Raw genomic sequence first — 18,406 nt, 5'->3', positions numbered from 1 at the left:
TGTCAGTTATGCCTGGTTTTGCTCTGTTCCAGCCCGCGGACGTGCTGTGTTTTACCGGGGGGGGGGAATGTGGCGCCCCTGAGTGTTCAGTCGCCACAGCGGTACTGCACCTCACCCAGAGGTGTGGTGTCTCCCTTCACTCAGGTAAGATGGGAGTGCTGCACGGAACCCCCCAAAACACCTGCATCCAACATGCAGAGTGCAGCTGCTGAGCCCTGTCCCTGGCTGAAGTGGGGGGAACCCAAAGGTAGGGGGAACCAGTAGTGGGTGTGGGTGGAGGAAGCCGTTAGAGGGAGCACTTATACAGTAGGTATATAATGGGAAGCCATCTTAGGGTGGCAGTTCAGAACAGCATGGTCAGTCAGTCTACCATTGGACCATATAAGACGTTCTTCATCTCCCGTTGCAGTGGGGTTTTTATTTGTCAAAAAAAAAGATTGGGGGTTGCGCCCCCGCCTTGATTTTCGCGAGTTTAATCGGATCACGGTCTGGGATGCATATCCTCTCCCTCTCATCCCCGACCTCTTTAGAAAAAAATTTGGCTCCTACGATTTGATTAAACTAGACCTCAGGGGGCTTATAATCTCATTCACATTGAGGAGATGAGTGGAAGATGGCCTTCAATACTCCTGAGGGGCACTATGAAAAGCTTGTGATGGCATTTGGGTTGACTAATGCTCCCGCTTTCTTTCAACACTGTTAGTGACATTTTTAGTCATCTGGCAGGTAGATCACAACAAACCAATCTTGATTACATATTAATTTATTTACCTCCAGTCACATCAGGTACATATCAGGCAGGTCTTACAGATACTCAAAGATAATAAATTATTTGTCAAACCAGAGAAATGTATGTTCTCCATTCAGGGTTAGTTCTTATCATTCACCGTTTTTGCATGGATCTGGCCAAAGTCCGGACGGTACTGGATTGGTATTATATTCAAGACTTAAAGGCGTTACAAAGTTTTTTGGGTTTCGCCAGCTACTACTGTAAGTTCATCAAAAACTTTTCGGTAGTGGCCAAATCTCTGATGGACGATTTTGCCAAATAGAAAAAAAAAATTAAGATTTTATTATTTTACTTTCCATTCTTGTAGCTAAACACAATCCAGCTAAGTTTAAAATTCAAATGAAGCCCCTGTACCCCCCTCTCTAGGTGCTTCTGTACCAACTCCTCCCTGGTCCAGGATGGTCTCTATATCACGGCCTCCAGCAATAACCTATTGACACATGATTGTGGCAGCCCTCACGTGCTGATATATCACACTGCCAATAGAAGTGGGAAGCGGCACAGAAATCACAAAATAAAGGCAGTGTTTGTGGTAATGCAAGAATCCAACAAGCAGAGTAATCCACACGTCATACAACAGCCCAACATGGATGATGAAAAGCTGCGAACGTCGCGTCTTCAGGCGTCTGTGTAAGAACATCACATTTTTGTTTTCCTTCCAGAATAAGCACCAAATGGAATAGCTGAATGCCAGGATACAGAGACCGGCGGGGGGCAGGGAAGCGGGATTTTGTGCTGGTTTCACAAGCGGTCACCCTGCAGTTTTCTCCGGATAATGCTGTGGAGACTATTCACAACACATCTAATAATTGTGAACCTTCCACTCACATGTTTATTATCTTGTCCGCTGGTCAGACTGGGGGGGATTAAAGCTGGACAAGGGATGAAGAATGATCCTTATTACATATAATGGGTGCACTGAGCGATTGTGAAAAGTCGCAGAGGACTGAGAGCAGAAGGGCAGAGGGTTTCCTCTTCCTCACAGGGACCAGCACAGAAGCCGGAGCAGAAGGGCAGAGGGTTTCCTCTTCCTCACAAGGACCAGCACAGAAGCCGGAGCAGAAGGGGAGACAAGGGCTGAGCCACTTACACAGACAGAAAGCTGAGGAGAGGAGGACATGTTATTACTCCAGGATCCGCTCCATTCATTCCCTATGTGGCATTCAAGCGCTGAGCTCGGCTTTTCCGGAGCCCCATAGAGAATGAATGGAGCTGCAGTTGATCCCTGACTTTCTACTCCTTCCCGATCAGACGATGGCTTGCAGCGGTCAGACCCCACGATCAGTAAGTGATCACCGAGCCTGTGGATAAGTGATAACTTGTTTTCTTCAGACATCCCCTTTAAGTAATGGAGCATGCCAGCAGAGAAGGTGGGAGGAGGCGCTGGTTACAGGGGAGACTTTACCTCTGGAGGCCGCATATAGGGCATGTGAGGGGCGGACACTTCCCATATTCATCATTACTGAACCCCCGCTCTGTGCGGCTCTTATCTGAGCTGCAGGAGACGCAGCAGTTACTAATCAGCCGCTCTCCGTTCACTTGCAGCCGTCCGAGCTCTGCTGTGCCTGTTAGGGGTGAAGTTAGGGTCCTTCGAGGCATCTACTATGCAGCCTGCACAGCAGATCACAGCCCGAGCACAGCGTCTCCGGGTAAATCTCCACCTTGTGAGTTGCTTCTTGTGCAGCAGCCCCATGCAAGTTGCTCTGCTCTCCTCGGCCAGCTCCTGCTGAATACTGAGCTCCTCTGCCCAATCTAGGAGCTCAATAGCCCTGATCACGTCAGTGGTAGCCCAGCGCTGCTGGATCAGATTTACAAATGGCAAACTAATCAGCCCTAGGTATTTCTAATATGTGCAGAGCAGGCGACATAAGTCTGACCGGTGTCCTCATAGACCTTTCCTCAGCCGGGGTCTAATAGGAGCAGTAAGATGGCCGTCATGGGGTCCATTGTTAGATCTCAGCTGCCATAGAAACTCATTGGCACCATGATCATGCCTCCCTCTCCTGTCTAAAGTGCCTAAATGCTGTGGAAGCCCCCTACTGTGTCATACAATGGATTAAGCTGCCAGGATCAAGGTTGGCTCCACTGTGGGCAGCTGAGGCAGGAGCAGGACTGTGTTACACAGCCACACTTCTGCCGCAGATCTTGTAAGGACCTGCCTGATGATAATGTGTCCTATAGAGCAGGTCTTGGTACCGGACTGCCCTGTACATATTTACCACTAGCTGGGAACCAGTTACTTACAAGGTCTAGTTTCGGATGTGTTTCCAGGATCTGTAGTTATCAGCATTTTATCCTTAAGGCCGAGTTATAATATCACTGTAACACTCTCACCCTGTACCTGTATCCCTGCCCTGTGTGCTGCACAAAAGTATATAACAAAATGTGTGTACACAGATATCTATCTCCTGAATGGTATTACTGCTAGATCTCCTGTACATAGAAATATGAGGTTCTTAGCGCACATTTTGAGCAAATTGTGCGAGCCCATCTGCCAACGTCAAGGCGACCTCTTCAGATGGGTCCCTACACTAACATTACACTAACTTACTAACTGGGACTAGTTTTTTGTATTATTATTATTACTACCATTTTTACTATTTATTATTATTGCATTAATGCAATTAATTGTAACTGTTATAAAACTAATTAAAAAAATGTAATTCTAATTTTTTTTTATTAATCTTGTGATTCTAATAATGGTATTACTAAAATCCCTATGCCTAAAGCTGTTGATCCAGAAGAAGGCAAAAACCCCAGGACACCTTCAGCCAATTTGTGTCATAGGGGAAAAATTCCTTCTTGACCCCGGGAAAAGGCGATCAGTCCTAGGACCCTGGATCAAACCTAATAATGTTATTACAAGTTATATAATATTACACTAATTATTGTACTACTGGAGTTATTTTAATTTGTTTTTATAAATCTATTTGATATGGTTATTATTACATTGTGCTATCTTATTACAGTATTATTCTTCTTTCCTTTCACTACTAATACTGCCCTAAACCTACAGTGTTGATCCAGAAGAAGGCAAAAACCCCAGGACACCTTCAGCCAATTTGTGTCACAGGGGAAAAATTCCTTCTTGACCCCGGGAAAAGGCGATCAGTCCTAGGACCCTGGATCAAACCTAATAATGTTATTAGAAGTTATATAATATTACACTAATTATTGTACTACTGGAGTTATTTTAATTTGTTTTTATAAATCTATTTGATATGGTTATTATTACATTGTGCTATCTTATTACAGTATTATTCTTCTTTCCTATCACTACTAATACTGCCCTATATCTACAGTGTTGATCCAGAAGAAGGCAAAAACCCCAGGACACCTTCAGCCAATTTGTGTCACAGGGGAAAAATTCCTTCTTGACCCCGAGAAAAGGCGATCAGTCCTAGGACCCTGGATCACACTGCTATTCTACCTACTACTATTACTACTGTTATTTTATTACTTTCTTACTATTATCACTAGTATTATTACTCATATTACACTAATATGGATATACTACCACTATATTACTACCATCCCTTTCCCCCTAGGGATCTTAAGGTGCAGTTCTGTCCTCCTCCTCCTATTCTGTCCTCCTCCTCTTCCATCCTCCTCCACTTCCGTCCTCCTCCTCTTCCGTCCTCTTCCTCTTCCGTCCTCCTCCTCTTCCGTCCTCCTCCTCTTCCATCCTCCTCCTCTTCCGTCCTCCTTCTCTTCCGTCCTCCTCCTCTTCTGTCCTCCGCCTCTTCCGTCCTCCGCCTCTTCTGTCCTCCGCCTCTTCCGTCCTCCGCCTTTTCTGTCCTCCGCCTCTTCCGTCCTCCTCCTCTTCCGTCCTCTTCCTCTTACGTCCTCCTCCGCTTCCGTCCTCCTCATCTTCCGTCCTCCTCCTCTTCGGTCCTCCTTCTCTTCCATCCTCCCCGTCTTCCGTCCTCCGCCTCTTTTGTCCTCCGCGTCTTCCATCCTCCGCCTCTTCCATCCTCCGTCTCTTCCATTCTCCTTCTCTTCCATCCTCCTCCTCTTCCGTTCTCCTCCTTTTCCGTCCTCCTCCTCTTCTGTCCTCCTCCTCTTCCATCCTCCGCCTCTTCCGTCCTCCATCTCTTCCGTCCTCCGCCTCTTCCGTCCTCTTCCTCTTCCGTCCTCCTCCTGAGACGTAATAAATAGCATTAAAGCTGCAGTAATTGTTTATATTATATATACACACTGCTCAAAAAAATAAAGGGAACACTCAAATAACACATCCTAGATCTGAATGAATGAAATATTCTCATTGAATACTTTGTTCTGTACAAAGTTGAATGTGTTGACAACAAAATCACACAAAAATCATCAATGGAAATCAAATTTATTAACCAATGGAGGCCTGGATTCGGAGTCACCCCCAAAATTAAAGTGGAAAAACACACTACAGGCTGATCCAACTTTGATGTAATGTCCTTAAAACAAGTCAAAATGAGGCTCAGTATTGTGTGTGGCCTCCACATGCCTGTATAACCTCCCCACAACGCCTGGACATGCTTCTGATGAGGTTGCGGATGGTCTCCTGTGGGATCTCCTCCCAGACCTGGACTAAAGCATCCACCAACTCCTGGACAGTCTGTGGTGCAACGTGACGTTGGTGGATGGAGTGAGACATGATGTGCTCAATGGGATTCAGGTCTGGGGAACGGGCGGGCCAGTCCATAGCTTCAATGCCTTCATCTTGCAGGAACTGCTGACACTCTCCAGTCACATGAGGTCTGGCATTGGGCACAACCCCCATCTGTGGACGTCTGGCCCTCATCCCACTCTCATGGAGTTGGTTTCTAACAGTTTATGCAGACACATGCACATTTGTGGCCTGCTGGAGGTCATTTTGCATGGCTCTGGAAGTGCTCCTCCTGTTCCTCCTTGCACAAAGGCGGAGGTAGGGGTCCTGCTGCTGGGTTGTTGCCCTCCTATGGCTCCCTCCACGTCTCCTGGTGTACTGGCATGTCTACTGGTAGCGCCTCCAGCCTCTGGAACTACGCTGACAGATGCAGCAAACCTTCTTGCCACAGCTCGCATTGATGTGCCATCCTGGATGAGCTGCACTACCTGAGCAACTTCTGTGGGTTGTAGAGTCCGTTTCATGCTACCACGAGTGTGAAAGCACAACCAACATTCAAAAGTGACCAAAACATCAGCCAGAAAGCATTGGTACTGAGATATGGTCTGTGGTCTCCACCTGCAGAACCACTCCTTTATTGAGTGTGTCTTGATAATTGCCAATAATTTCCATCTATTGTCTTCCATTTGCACAACAGCATGTGAAATTGATTGTCAATCTGTGTTGTTTCCTAAGTGGACAGTTTGATTTCACAGCAGTTTGATTTACTTGGAGTTATATTCTGTTGTTTAAGTGCTCCCTTTATTTTTTTGAGCAGTGTATATTTTCTCATGTCCATGTATTTACTACTAAAAGTAATTTTTTACATTTAGGTTTCATTAAGTGTTTTTCACCGGCTATTACAGACTTATTGTTTCCCTGCACATTCAAGTTTTGTGTTTTCTTTGGGCATAGATCAGCTAATAGGCACTCAGGAAAAAAAAACAGATTAAAGATCTACAAACTCTCCCTTAAGACTAAGGAGCTCACTGATAGATTCTCAGTTAGCTAATTTTGCAGCCAGCAATAGACAGTGCAGCACAGATGCTACAGAAGGCAACATTTTTAATGAAACTCAATTACAGAAATCAATTTTAGCCCCAAATACTTGCATTAAAGTAAAAAAAAATGGCCCCAAAGCTGGACAACCGCTTTAACTCCTTACCAACATCTGCCGTACATGTATGGTATAAGTCAGTAGCGGGTGTATGGAGTAGGGTCAGCTCACCCCTTACATGGCAGATAATGGCTGTGACAAACAACCAGGACCTGCCTCTAACAGCTGCGAGTGGAGCGAAGATCTGCCCACCACTGTTAACCTGTTCAGTGCTGCTGTCAATCTCTAACAGCAGCATTAACAGCGCGCCAGCATTGGGACGCGTCGTTCCATACGCCCACCGGCGCTCCTGTGACGCGATCATAGGGCGCCGATGGGCTGCTATGACATCCGGGGGTCTGCTGAAGCCTCCGTGCCTGTCATCATAAAGCTTCATTTGGGCTGTAAAGAAGACCGTGGTTTTGCTATATGGAGCATTACTGTGGTATCGCTGTATATAGCACAAGCAATCAAATGATGTATATAAATACAGTGAAAAAAAGTATATACATATTTATTAAAACCCCACACGTTCAACTCACCTCCCACTAAAAATAAAGATAATAAAAATATACACATTTTGTGGTATGGTCTCTTTCAGAGAAATACAATCTATCAAAATATAAAAAAAAAAAACGATCAGTGAACACAGAAAAAACTTCAAAAAGACAAAATTGCATTTTTTCGTTCGCCTCAATACTGCAGAAAATCCTGTAAGAAGCGATGACCATGACATATGTGTCCCAAAATGTTATCAATAAAGTCCTCTTGCCCTTCAAAAAATAAGCCCCCACACAGCTCCATCAACCCGAAAACTGAAAATGTTACGGGTCTCAGAAAAAATGGTGACAGCATCAAAAAAAAGTTTTTTTCTTTTGCCAAAACTATTGGAGAAGTTTGGTCTTGCTGTAATCACACTGAGGAGTAGGATCCTATTACCAGGTCATTTTTACCACACAATGTGCGCCGTTAAAACCGTTCCCAGAAAAACAATGTCAGGCTTTTTTTTTCGCACTTTTACTGCACTTGAAATGTTTTTCCCGTTTTCTAGCACTATGTGGTGAATGAATGGTGTCATTTATAAGGACAGCTCATCCTACAAAATAACAAGACCTCACACTATGTGGACAGATATCAAAAAGTTATAGCCCTTGGAAAAAGCGGAGGAAAAAACAGAAAAAAAACATAAGTTGGTTATGTCGGGAAGGGGTAAAGCTGAAGAAACGCATGTAAGAGCAGAATATGGAGAAAGGTCAGATATCACAGACTGGTGGATACTACCTGCTCCATCGCTGGCAGAATACTCCACCCCCATGGTGTCCGCTGATATCTTCTCTTGTAGCAACGTCTCCAAACTCTATAAAACATCGGGAACAGTCAGCAGAGGGTTTGATGATTGGCTCATATTGGCGATATACTCAGGGGCATTACTGGGGCCAGGGAAGATTGGGAATGAATAGCGTATTGACTGTTAGAGATGTGATCTCTTCCATTAAAGGGGATGTCTAGTTGGAACAAGTTATCACTGATCTCTGGATAGGTGATGACCTGTCCCAGTGGGAGCACCCCTTTATTATGTGGTATATATGGAGGATGTGATATCATGCAGAGTTCTAGCAGTATTACACTTCGGTCCGTTCTGCGTGCATCTGGGCCATTCCCTATGGAGGAGCGGAGCTGGGGGTAAATATCAGGATCTCGTTGCTGGATCCATCCAGATGGGAGATGTAACGAGTGCGGCGCCCCCCACTGGTGTCTCAGCGTATCATGTGTTGGGGAATAATAACTTATTGTCTGGTAAATGTGCTGATTCCTGTGAGTTGTGGTCGCTGAGTGCGTGTGATGGGATGTGGCTCCGTCCGTTATATTATATCACGTCTTATACCTATAATCTCTCGCTGATCGCAGGTGTCTGTCTTCACACTCAGATGAGAAGGAACAAACTGACGATATAGGACTTTTTTTTTTTTTTCCAAATTCAAACCGAGCAATCCTATTGGCCGAGTATGAATGCAGTTACCATGGTGACAGAAGTAGCAGCAGATTTAAAGGGACAAAACACTAATATTGTACTAAAGTGTATTTTATTATATATTTCACATAACTGACTGGGTACACCTTGGTGCGGGTGGGATGGCTTTTTTTAAATCAAAAACCATGTTTACTAAGTACCCTATATTATATATATTCACTATTGCTTTTTACTTACTTATAGCAGGGTATATGCTCATATTGTTTCTATCCTAAGTTTATCTATTTTCTAATAGAGACATGACCAGTCCTCTTTAGAATTTTATAGTGACCCCATTGAGGTCATGGACTGATATTGGGGATTGCAGAGTTGGGGCAAGGTGACAGGTGACAGTAAGTGACATCAAATGAAGGCTATGGTGCATACACAGTAAATCAGTCGTGTTATTCCACAGAAATGCTGTTCTATAAGGCTGTGTGCCCACGTAGCATTTTTCAAGCGTTTATGCTGCGGAATTTCCACAGCGGAAACGCTTGTAAAACGCTAGGTAATCCGCCCCCCATGGTCACCAAGGGGATTCCGCATGTTCTATGCACATGCTGCGGATTTTTCCGCAGCGTTTATGCTGCGTACAAAAATCCGCAGCATGTCATTTAATTTTGCGGAAGTGCAGCGGAATTCCCGCCATTGACTTGCATTGAGACGCACAGAAACCGCGACTGTACATTTTTACAAGCGGCTTCTATGCGTCTCTAAGTGCGGATGGTACCCAGTTCTGGAGGAGAGGAGACTCTGATCCAGACCTGGGTACCATTGTACCTGTAAAAAAAAGAATAAAATAACAAATAAAGTTTATATTCACCTGTTCGGCGTCTTCTCTCTGAATGCCAGCAGCGCTGAAGGACCTTCGGTGACGTCACAGTCATGTGACTGCAGGCCCTTCACCGCTCTGTCTCGCGATATGCCGGCAGCCGGGAACCAGCCAGGAAGCAGCGCTGCAGCCACGCCGGGGCCTTGGGGGTGAGTATAGCTTTATTTGTTTTAATTTTTGCGGTTCACACTGTATAAATCCATGCTGTTTCCTAGTTGTCAAGCACTTTCCAAGTGATGCTAATCGCCTGGAAAGTGCTTGTCAATCTGCATGCGGAAATGCATGTGAATCCGCATGTGGATCCGCATGTATTTTGCAGGAAAAACGCATGCACAATCTGCATGTGTTTTTTTCTGCCAGGGAGATGCAGAAATGCTGCAGAAATTTTCTGCTTCATTTCTGCATCGTGGGCACATAGCCTAAAACACAAAATATCTTCATATGGTGAGGAGTTGTGTTGTGTTTTCATCATTTACATTCTAGCGTGGTGATCACATAAAATGTAAAATTCCTATTAAATAATTACTGAATGACAGTAGCCTGTATCCCTGGAGGACAAGTCATTTACCGCTTCACCAGGTTTGATGTTCTAATGCATTTTGATGTTTCAGTATTTGTATATATGTATATATATATTTTTTCCACTCTTAAGGGTATTCAAGCGCAGACAGTGACCAACTTCTTCCTCGCCTTTGAAGCACAGCTTTCAATTATTCCTGTCGTAAACAAGGTAAAAAGCTTAGAGCCGAGCACTATCAGACTCCTTCAGTCCCGCAGCAGGTAAATCTGTGAACATCGCCGGCACTGCTGCTGTTCCTAGTACCGATCCCTCTATGAGCGGCTGTGCAGTAATGAAGGCAGGATTCACCCCAAACTTGCTCGTCTTTTTTTTCGATTTCCAGTTCTGGTAATTAGTTATACACATGTGTATATCCAGTGGTCAACTCAAAACCTGTGTATGGAAAATGAATTGTTTGCTGTATGCATCGCATTTGTAGGATGCACACTGTTCATTTCATTATGGAGCGGAGTAGGAGGAGACTTTCATTACTGTTCCCTTTACTTCCTCCCTGCTGATAGGAAATGCCATGCTGTTTGCTTGTGTCCTGTGATTACAGCAGCCTGCAACAGTTTTCAAGCGTGCACTTCCCGGCTCAGGCATCAAGCAGTAAATGATAAAATTAAAACGCTGCTATCCCTTTGTTAGTCACTTTTTTATCTTCTTCCCCTTCTACGAATGCTGTAGTCCGTTATTCTAGAACTGCTCTGAAAATGGTTCTCTCTAGAGTGTTGGGATTTGGGTTTAGGGTGGGTTAGGGAATTGAAGTTCAGATACTTTGTTCATGTTTTATACTATGGAATTACTATGTCATGTATGTTATTTGAAAGATGGAAAATTTGTATTTGGAGTTTTTCAATAAAAATTATTTGATTAAAAAAAAATCATGAAATTAAAATTCCTCCCGTTCTTGAGAAAGAAAAGGATTTTTACTAAGAGGTAAATTGCACGTTCCTTGTTTTACAGGCACTTTACATTTTTGCTAGTTTTGTGCGATTACACAATTCCTTTCAAAGGCCAGTGCCAGTTGTACATCTCTCCCTAAACTCTTGTTCAGCACTATATTTTATGCCAGTTTTATTATATGGTTTCTAGATTTTGTCCAGCTTTGATAAATAATTAGTATTTATACTTTTGCTTTTAGGCTGCGTGCCCACGTTGCGGATTACAAGCGTTTTTGATGCGGAATTTCCGCAGCGGAAATGCTTGTAAAACGCATGGTAATCCGCACCCCATGGTCCCCAAGGGGATTCCGCAAGTTCTATGCACATGCTGCGGATTTTTCCGCAGCTTTTATGCTGCGTTCAAAAATCCGCAGCATGTCAATTAAATTTGCGTTTCCGCAAGCGGAATTGCCTTGTGCAATGCATTAAAAACGCAAGGCAATTCCGCATGTGGAAAACGCGAGATAAACGCATGAAAAACGCGCGATAAACGCGTGCGGAATTCCGCATGCGTTTTTCCGGGAGAGGACTTGCAGAAATGAAGCAGAAATTTTCTGCTTCATTTCTGCAACGTGGGCACATAGCCTGAGGCTGAGTTCACACGATGCGTTTTTCATGCGTTTCCGCGGCATTTTTGCAGTTGCGTAAACGCCGCGGAAACGCATGAAAAACGCATGGTAGAAGGGCAGCAATGTTCCCCAATTGAAATCCGCATGTGCAGGTTTGCCTTGGTTAAAACTGCACAATCCTTTACTGGACTGGTCTACTAATGAGATTAAGTCTTGGAGTCCTAAGTGCTATGATAAATGTTGTAATGGTCGCATTGCGGCTGTGGAAAAAGGGGAATTACCTGTACCTATTCAGGATTTTTGGAAGGTTTTTTCAGAGGAGGAGTCGCAAGTTTTACCTCCTCATAGGGACTATGATTGCACCATTGAGTTTGTTTCTGGAGCTACTCTTCCCAAGAGTCGCTTATTAAATCTGACTATCCCTGAAAGAAAGGCCTTGGAGGAATACATACAGACGAGCTTGGCTGCTGGTCACATTAGACCTTCTAAGTCGCCTGTGGCCGTTGGATTTTTCTTTGTTAAAAAAAAAGACGGTGGTTTACGTCCATGTCTGGACTTTCGTGAAATTAATAAGATTACCATACGCAATTCCTACCCATTGCCGTTAATTCCAGACTTGTTTAACCAGTTAGTGGGGACCAAGTGGTTCTATAAAATTGATCTCCGGGGGGCATACATTTTGTTACGAATGAAGGAGGGTGATGAATGGAAAACTGCTTTTAACACTCCGGTAGGTCATTTTGTGAATCTGGTGATGCCCTTCGGTCTTACCAATGCACCCACGTTTTTTCAGAACCTTATTAATGACATCCTGAGACCTTTGATTGGCAAGAATGTGGTTGTGTATTTGGATGACATTCTGATTTATTCACCAGATCTGGATTCCCATTGGCAGAGCGTACGTGAGGTGTTGCAGTTATTGAGTGATAATTCACTTTTTGCTAAGCTGGAGAAATGTGAGTTCGCTGTGCAGAGAATTAGTTTTTTGGGCTACATTATCTCCAGCGAGGGCTTTGAGATGGACCCGGTGAAAGTTCAGGCTGTGCAGGAATGGCCTAGGCCTATTGGTTTGAAATCGATACAGAGATTTTTGGGTTTCGCCAATTATTACAGGAAATTCATTAAGAATTTTTCTATAATTGTTAAGCCACTGACTGATCTCACCAGGAAAGGTGCGAATACGGTCCAGTGGACTACTGAGGCCATTGAAGCTTTTGTGTATCTCAAGGAGAGGTTCAGTTCTGCCCCTATCCTTATGCAGCCTGATGAGACCAAGCCTTTTTTGGTCGAGGTTGATGCTTCTTCGGTGGGGGTCGGTGCAGTTTTGTCTCAGGAGAACAAGGATGGAGTACATCCCTGTGATTTTTTTTCAAAAAAATTTTCAGAAACCGAACTTAATTACGATGTTGGTAATCGGGAATTGTTGGCTATTAAACTTGCGTTTGAACATTGGCATCATTTCTTGGAAAGTGCTAAATTTCCTGTTCAGGTTTTCACAGATCATAAGAATTTGATCTATCTGGATGCTGCCAAACGCTTGAATGCCCGTCAAGCTAGTTGGGCACTTTTTTTTTCTTGGTTTAATTTTTCTGTTACCTATATCCCTGGTACTAGGAATGTTAAAGCCGATGCTTTATCTCGCAGCTTTTCCCCCATGGTTGGTACCGAGGAGGAGGAGAGCATTTTACAGGAAGGAGTTGTGGTAGCAGCATTAGACTCTGTTTTGGAAGAAGGGATTCTGAAAGCCCAAGAGGATGCCCCATCTAACACTCCTCATGGGAGATTGTTTGTGCCTAGAACCTCTAGGAGAGATTTGTTTGTGGGGTATCATGAGTCTCGGTTGGCAGGTCATCCAGGAATTTCTGGGACTAAGAGACTTATCAGTCGCAGTTTTTGGTGGCCCGGGTGGCAGAAGGAAGTCATCAAGTGGGTGCGTCAGTGTACGGTGTGTGCTAGGTCAAAGGCTTCCAATACCCCTGCTGCGGGGTTGCTTTGACCTCTGGAGGTTCCTAGTGCGCCTTGGACGCATTTGGCAATGGATTTTATTACTGACCTTCCTGTGTCCGAGGGTTTCACTGACATCTGGGTGGTCATGGACCGTTTTAGCAAGATGTGTCATTTGGTTCCATTCATTAAGCTACCCTGCGCTAAGACACTCGCTAAGACGTTTGTTAAGGAAATTGTCAGGCACCATGGCGTTCCCACCGACATTGTTTCTGATAGGAGACCTCAGTTTGTGGCTCGCTTTTGGCGTGCTTTTTGTGACAGGTTGGGAGTCCATTTGTCATTTTCGTCTGGTTATCATCCTGAGTCTAATGGACAGACTGAAAGAAAGAACCAGGATGTGGAACAGTTTTTGCGTTGATTTGTGGCAGACAATCAAGAGAGGTGGTCTGAGTTTCTGCCACTCGCAGAATTTGCTCTTAACAACCATACATCCTCCTCTGCTGGGTGTTCTTTTTTTGTTGTACTGGGAGACAACCGTCTTTTGGTTCGTTCTCCAAATTGCGGTCGGCGGTGCCGGAGGAGGAGAATTTTTCCGGTGATTTGGAGAGAGTTTGGACTAATGTACGTTGTAACCTTCAAGAGGCTAACAAAAAGTCCAAGAAGTATTTTAACAGGAAATGTAAAGAGGTTTTGTTTACTGTGGGTGACATGGTTTGGTTGTCCTCAAAGAATCTGCGATTGAGGATTTCCTCTAAAAAATTGGGTCCGAAGTTTGTGGGGCCTTTTAAGGTGCTTCAGGTGGTTAACCAGTCTGCTGTTAGGTTGGAGGTTCCCTCCTCCTGGGAGATTAATCCTGTGTTTCATGTTTCCTTGTTGAAAAAGGCTGATGTATCGGATAGGGAGGCCACTGTCACAGTTCCTCCGGTGGTGGAAGACGGCGAATATGAAATTTCTCGTATCCTGAATTCCAGAGAGCATAGAGGGAGATTGCAGTATCTCGTCGCTTGGAAAGGTTTCGGTCCCGAGGAATAACTCCTGGGTTAAGGCGGATGATGTCTCTGGCCCTAGACTTGTCAGAGCTTTCCACAGGAGATTTCCAGATAGGCCTGGGCCTGGAGGATCCGGAGGATCCTCATAAAAGAGGGGGTACTGTTAGAACCCTCCTGTTTGTTTTTGTTTCTATCTTGTGTTTTGCGGTCACGTGACCATCTTCCTATTTATTCCAGCTCCGCCCTTCTGGCCTTGCTAGACTTCAGTGTTGTTTAGACTGTCTTTCTAGCCAGGTGCTTTTGTGCCTATCTATCTGTAGTTTGCTTGGTCCTCTGGACCTCTAGTACTTTTGTCAGTTTTTCTTTTGCTCTGCAACAACTTCTGTTAGGAGGTGTCCCATTTTTGTCCCAGTCCTTAGTTCTTTTAGGGACCCCTTCCTTTCTCTATAGGTCTCCGTTCAGACTAGCCGAGGACGAAGGCGGGTCTGTTCACAAGGAACAGGTTGCCTGCTACAACGTAGGGACTCAGCTTAGTCTTACTGTGGGGACAGCTCTCCCCTTCTTTCCCTAGTTTATGTTGCAGATCATAATAATCTTGGATCTACTCATACTTAACAGACAGAACCTTCAGTGTTTCTCACTCACACACCACCTCCTCATCTCGCATCCTATCTGTCAGTGTTCCCCAAGGTTAAGTCATAGGACCCCTGCTCTTCTCCATCTACACCTTCGGCCTGGGACAGCTCATAGAGTCCCACGGCTTTCAGTATCATCTCTATGCTAACGACACACAGATTTACCTCTCTGGACCTGATATCACCTCCTTACTAACCAGAACCCCAAAATGTCTGTTCGCTATCTCATCCTTCTTCTCTGCTAGATTTCTAAAACTTAACATGGATAAAACAGAATTCATCATCTTTCCCCCATTTCACTCAGCCTCCCCATCTGACCTATCCATCAAAATCAATGGCTGTCCACTTTCCCCAGTCCCACAAGCTCGCTGCATCAGAGTAACCCTGGACTCTAACCTCTCCTTCAAGCCACATATCAAAGCCCTTTCCTCCTCATGCCGACTCCAACTCAAAAACATGGATCCGCATATTCCTCAACCATGAATCTGCAAAAACACTAGTGCACGCCCTCATCATCTCCCGCCTCGACTACTACAACCTCCTGCTCTGTGGCCTCCCCGCTAACACTCCCGTACCCCTCCAATCTATCCTAAACTCTGCTGCCCGACTAATCCACCTGCCTTCCGCCTACTCCCCGGCCTCTCCTCTCTGTCAAATGCTTCACTGACTCCCCATTGCCCAGAGACTCCAGTTCAAAACCCTAACCGTGGCATACCAAGCCATCCACTACCTGTCTCCTCCATACATCTGTGACCTAGTCTCCCGGTACACACCTACACGCAACCTACGATCCTCACAAGATCTCCTTCTCTACTCCCCTCTTATCGTTTCTTCTCACAATTGCATACAAGATTTCTCCCGTGCATCCCCCCTACTCTAGAACTCTCTACCCCAAAACATCAGACTCTCGCCTACCGTGGAAACCTTCTAAAGGAACCTGAAAACCCACCTCTTCCGAAAAGCCTACAACCTGCAGTAATCATTGCTCCACCACACCGCTGCATGACCAGCTCTACCCTCACCTACTGTATCCTCACCCATCCCTTGAAGATTGTGAGACATCGCAGGTAGGGTTCTCTCTCCTCCAGTACCAGTTTGCCATTGCGTTTTTGTTCAAGATTTTTGCAATTGTGTTTGCTATGTATACCCCCTTTTTCACATGTAAAGCACCATGGAATAAATGGAGCTAGAATAATAAATAATAATAATAAAGTGCCACACACAGTGTCCTGGTATCTCATCCATGCTCTTTCTATTTTATCTTTCATTTGCAGAGATATTAGCAATGAAAGTATTTGGCGCCTAATGAGTTAAAAAAAATTAAGTCCAAGTAGATGTTATCAGAGTTTTCACTGGGGGTGCGAAATTCTTCTCCCTGCATGATGCTGACCAATTATAAGCAGACGACAACACTGAAAAGAAAGATGATCACATCCCCACCATAGCTTAGAGCATATTTCTCAGTGTCTAAGATGTAAGGATACAGACCTGGTCTCCTGGGCTAACCTCCTGCATGATTAGAGCACACAACTGACTAATACCTTTCAGTTAAGGTCTCTGTGGGTGAAGGGGCAGCACAAGAGAGTTTAGTTGTGCAACATTACAAACCTTTCTAACAGCTTTCCTCCTCTTATGGCACTCTCACCTCTGCTGTTCTGCGCCTATCCCAAACTGCCTGTCCAGAAATGAGAGCACAGTGTCAGTATCACACTTAGATCCGTTGTGCTCAACTTGTACTCATTCTGCAGTGAGATTAGAGCAGACTGTCATTGCATTTCACCATAGAAGTAACCCAGAACACACTGCTCCTGTGTGAGGTGTAATAACAGCCTAATATCACTGCAGAAAGAATACAAGTTGCTTGAGCACAGAAGACATAAGTGTGATACTGGCACACTCCATAATCAGGAGAGTCAATAAAAGGGTTTGTAATGTGACACAGAGAAACTCAGCTGTGCGGCTCCTTCCTTGTCTAAGAGCTGTTATCTCTGCTTTCTAATCATGCAGAAGGTTAGACCAGGAGATCAGGACTCTCCATCATTACACATCTTAGGCTAGGTTCCCACGATGAGCTTTTGGTGAGTTTTTGATGTTGCAGAATTTCTGCACCCATTAAGATAGGTTACTTGCATTATTTCTAAAATATGCAGCGTAAAAACTCACTAAAAACTCATAGTGAGAACGTAGCTTTATACCCTAAGAAACCCGCTTTGAGCTATGGTGGGGGCGTGTTCTTCTTTTCTTTGAGTGTTGCTGCTTGCTTATGATTGGTCAGCATCATACAGGAGAAATCTGCAGCATATTTAAGGATTTCTCACAAGCCTCATTCGGGTAAGGCTGAGTGCCCACGTAGCGTTTTTCAAGCGTTTATGCTGCGGAATTTCCGCAGGATAAACGCTTGTGAAACGCTAGGTAATCCGCACCCCATGGTCCCCAAGGGGATTCCGCATGTTCTATGCACATGCTGCGGATTTTTCCGCAGCGTTTGTGCTGCGTACAAAAATCTGCAGCATGTCATTTAATTTTGCAGAAGCGCAGCGGAAGCCCCGCCATTGACTTGCATTGAGACGCATAGAAACCGCGACTGTACATTTTTACAAGCGGCTTCTATGCGTCTCTATGTGCGGATGGTACCCAGTTCTGGAGGAGAGAAGACAATCCTCCAGACCTGGGTACCATTGTACCTTTGTACCTGTAAAAAAAGAATAAAAAAACAAATAAAGTTTATATTCACCTGTCCGGCGGCTTCTCTCTGAATGCCGGCATTGCTTGAGGACCTGCGGTGACGTCACAGTCATGTGACCGCAGGCCCTTCACCGCTCTGTCTCGCGATATGCCGGCATCCAGGAACCAGACAGGAACGAGCGCTGCAGCCACGTCGGGCATCAGGGGTGAGTATAGCTTTATTTGTTTTCATTTTTACGGTTCACACTATATAAATCCATGCTGTTTCCATGAATTTATACAGTGTGACCTAGTTGTCAAGCACTTTCCAAGTGATGCTAAAATCGCCTGGAAAGCGCTTGTCAATCTGCATGCGTTTTTTCTGCCAGGGAGATGCAGAAATGCTGCAGAAATTTTCTGCTTCATTTCTGCATCGTGGGCACATAGCCTAAATGCAAAAAGGTAAATAAAATTACCAAAATTTCCACAACAAAAGTGTAGCTCTACCTATAGCGTATTCACACCCAGACTATAAGATTATGGCCGGTCTCTGGGTGGGTGTTTTTTTACACAGTAGTCAGAACCTACAACATTGTGGTGCCGTGCATTACATGGGCTATACTAAGGGAGCGCCTGTCAGCATAGAGTGAATACGTCCATATACCGACCAGCAGAAAGTGTAAGAGAAGAACTATAGAAGGATGGACCATAGTGGAGCATTCCGGACTGGAGCAACATAAGGAGCCAGA

This window comes from Phyllobates terribilis, unplaced genomic scaffold (assembly GCF_046119375.1).
Source record: "Phyllobates terribilis strain yellow unplaced genomic scaffold, ASM4611937v1 Scaffold_695__1_contigs__length_805405, whole genome shotgun sequence".
NCBI lineage: Eukaryota > Metazoa > Chordata > Amphibia > Anura > Dendrobatidae > Phyllobates > Phyllobates terribilis.
Note: the sequence above shows the minus strand (reverse complement) of the source record.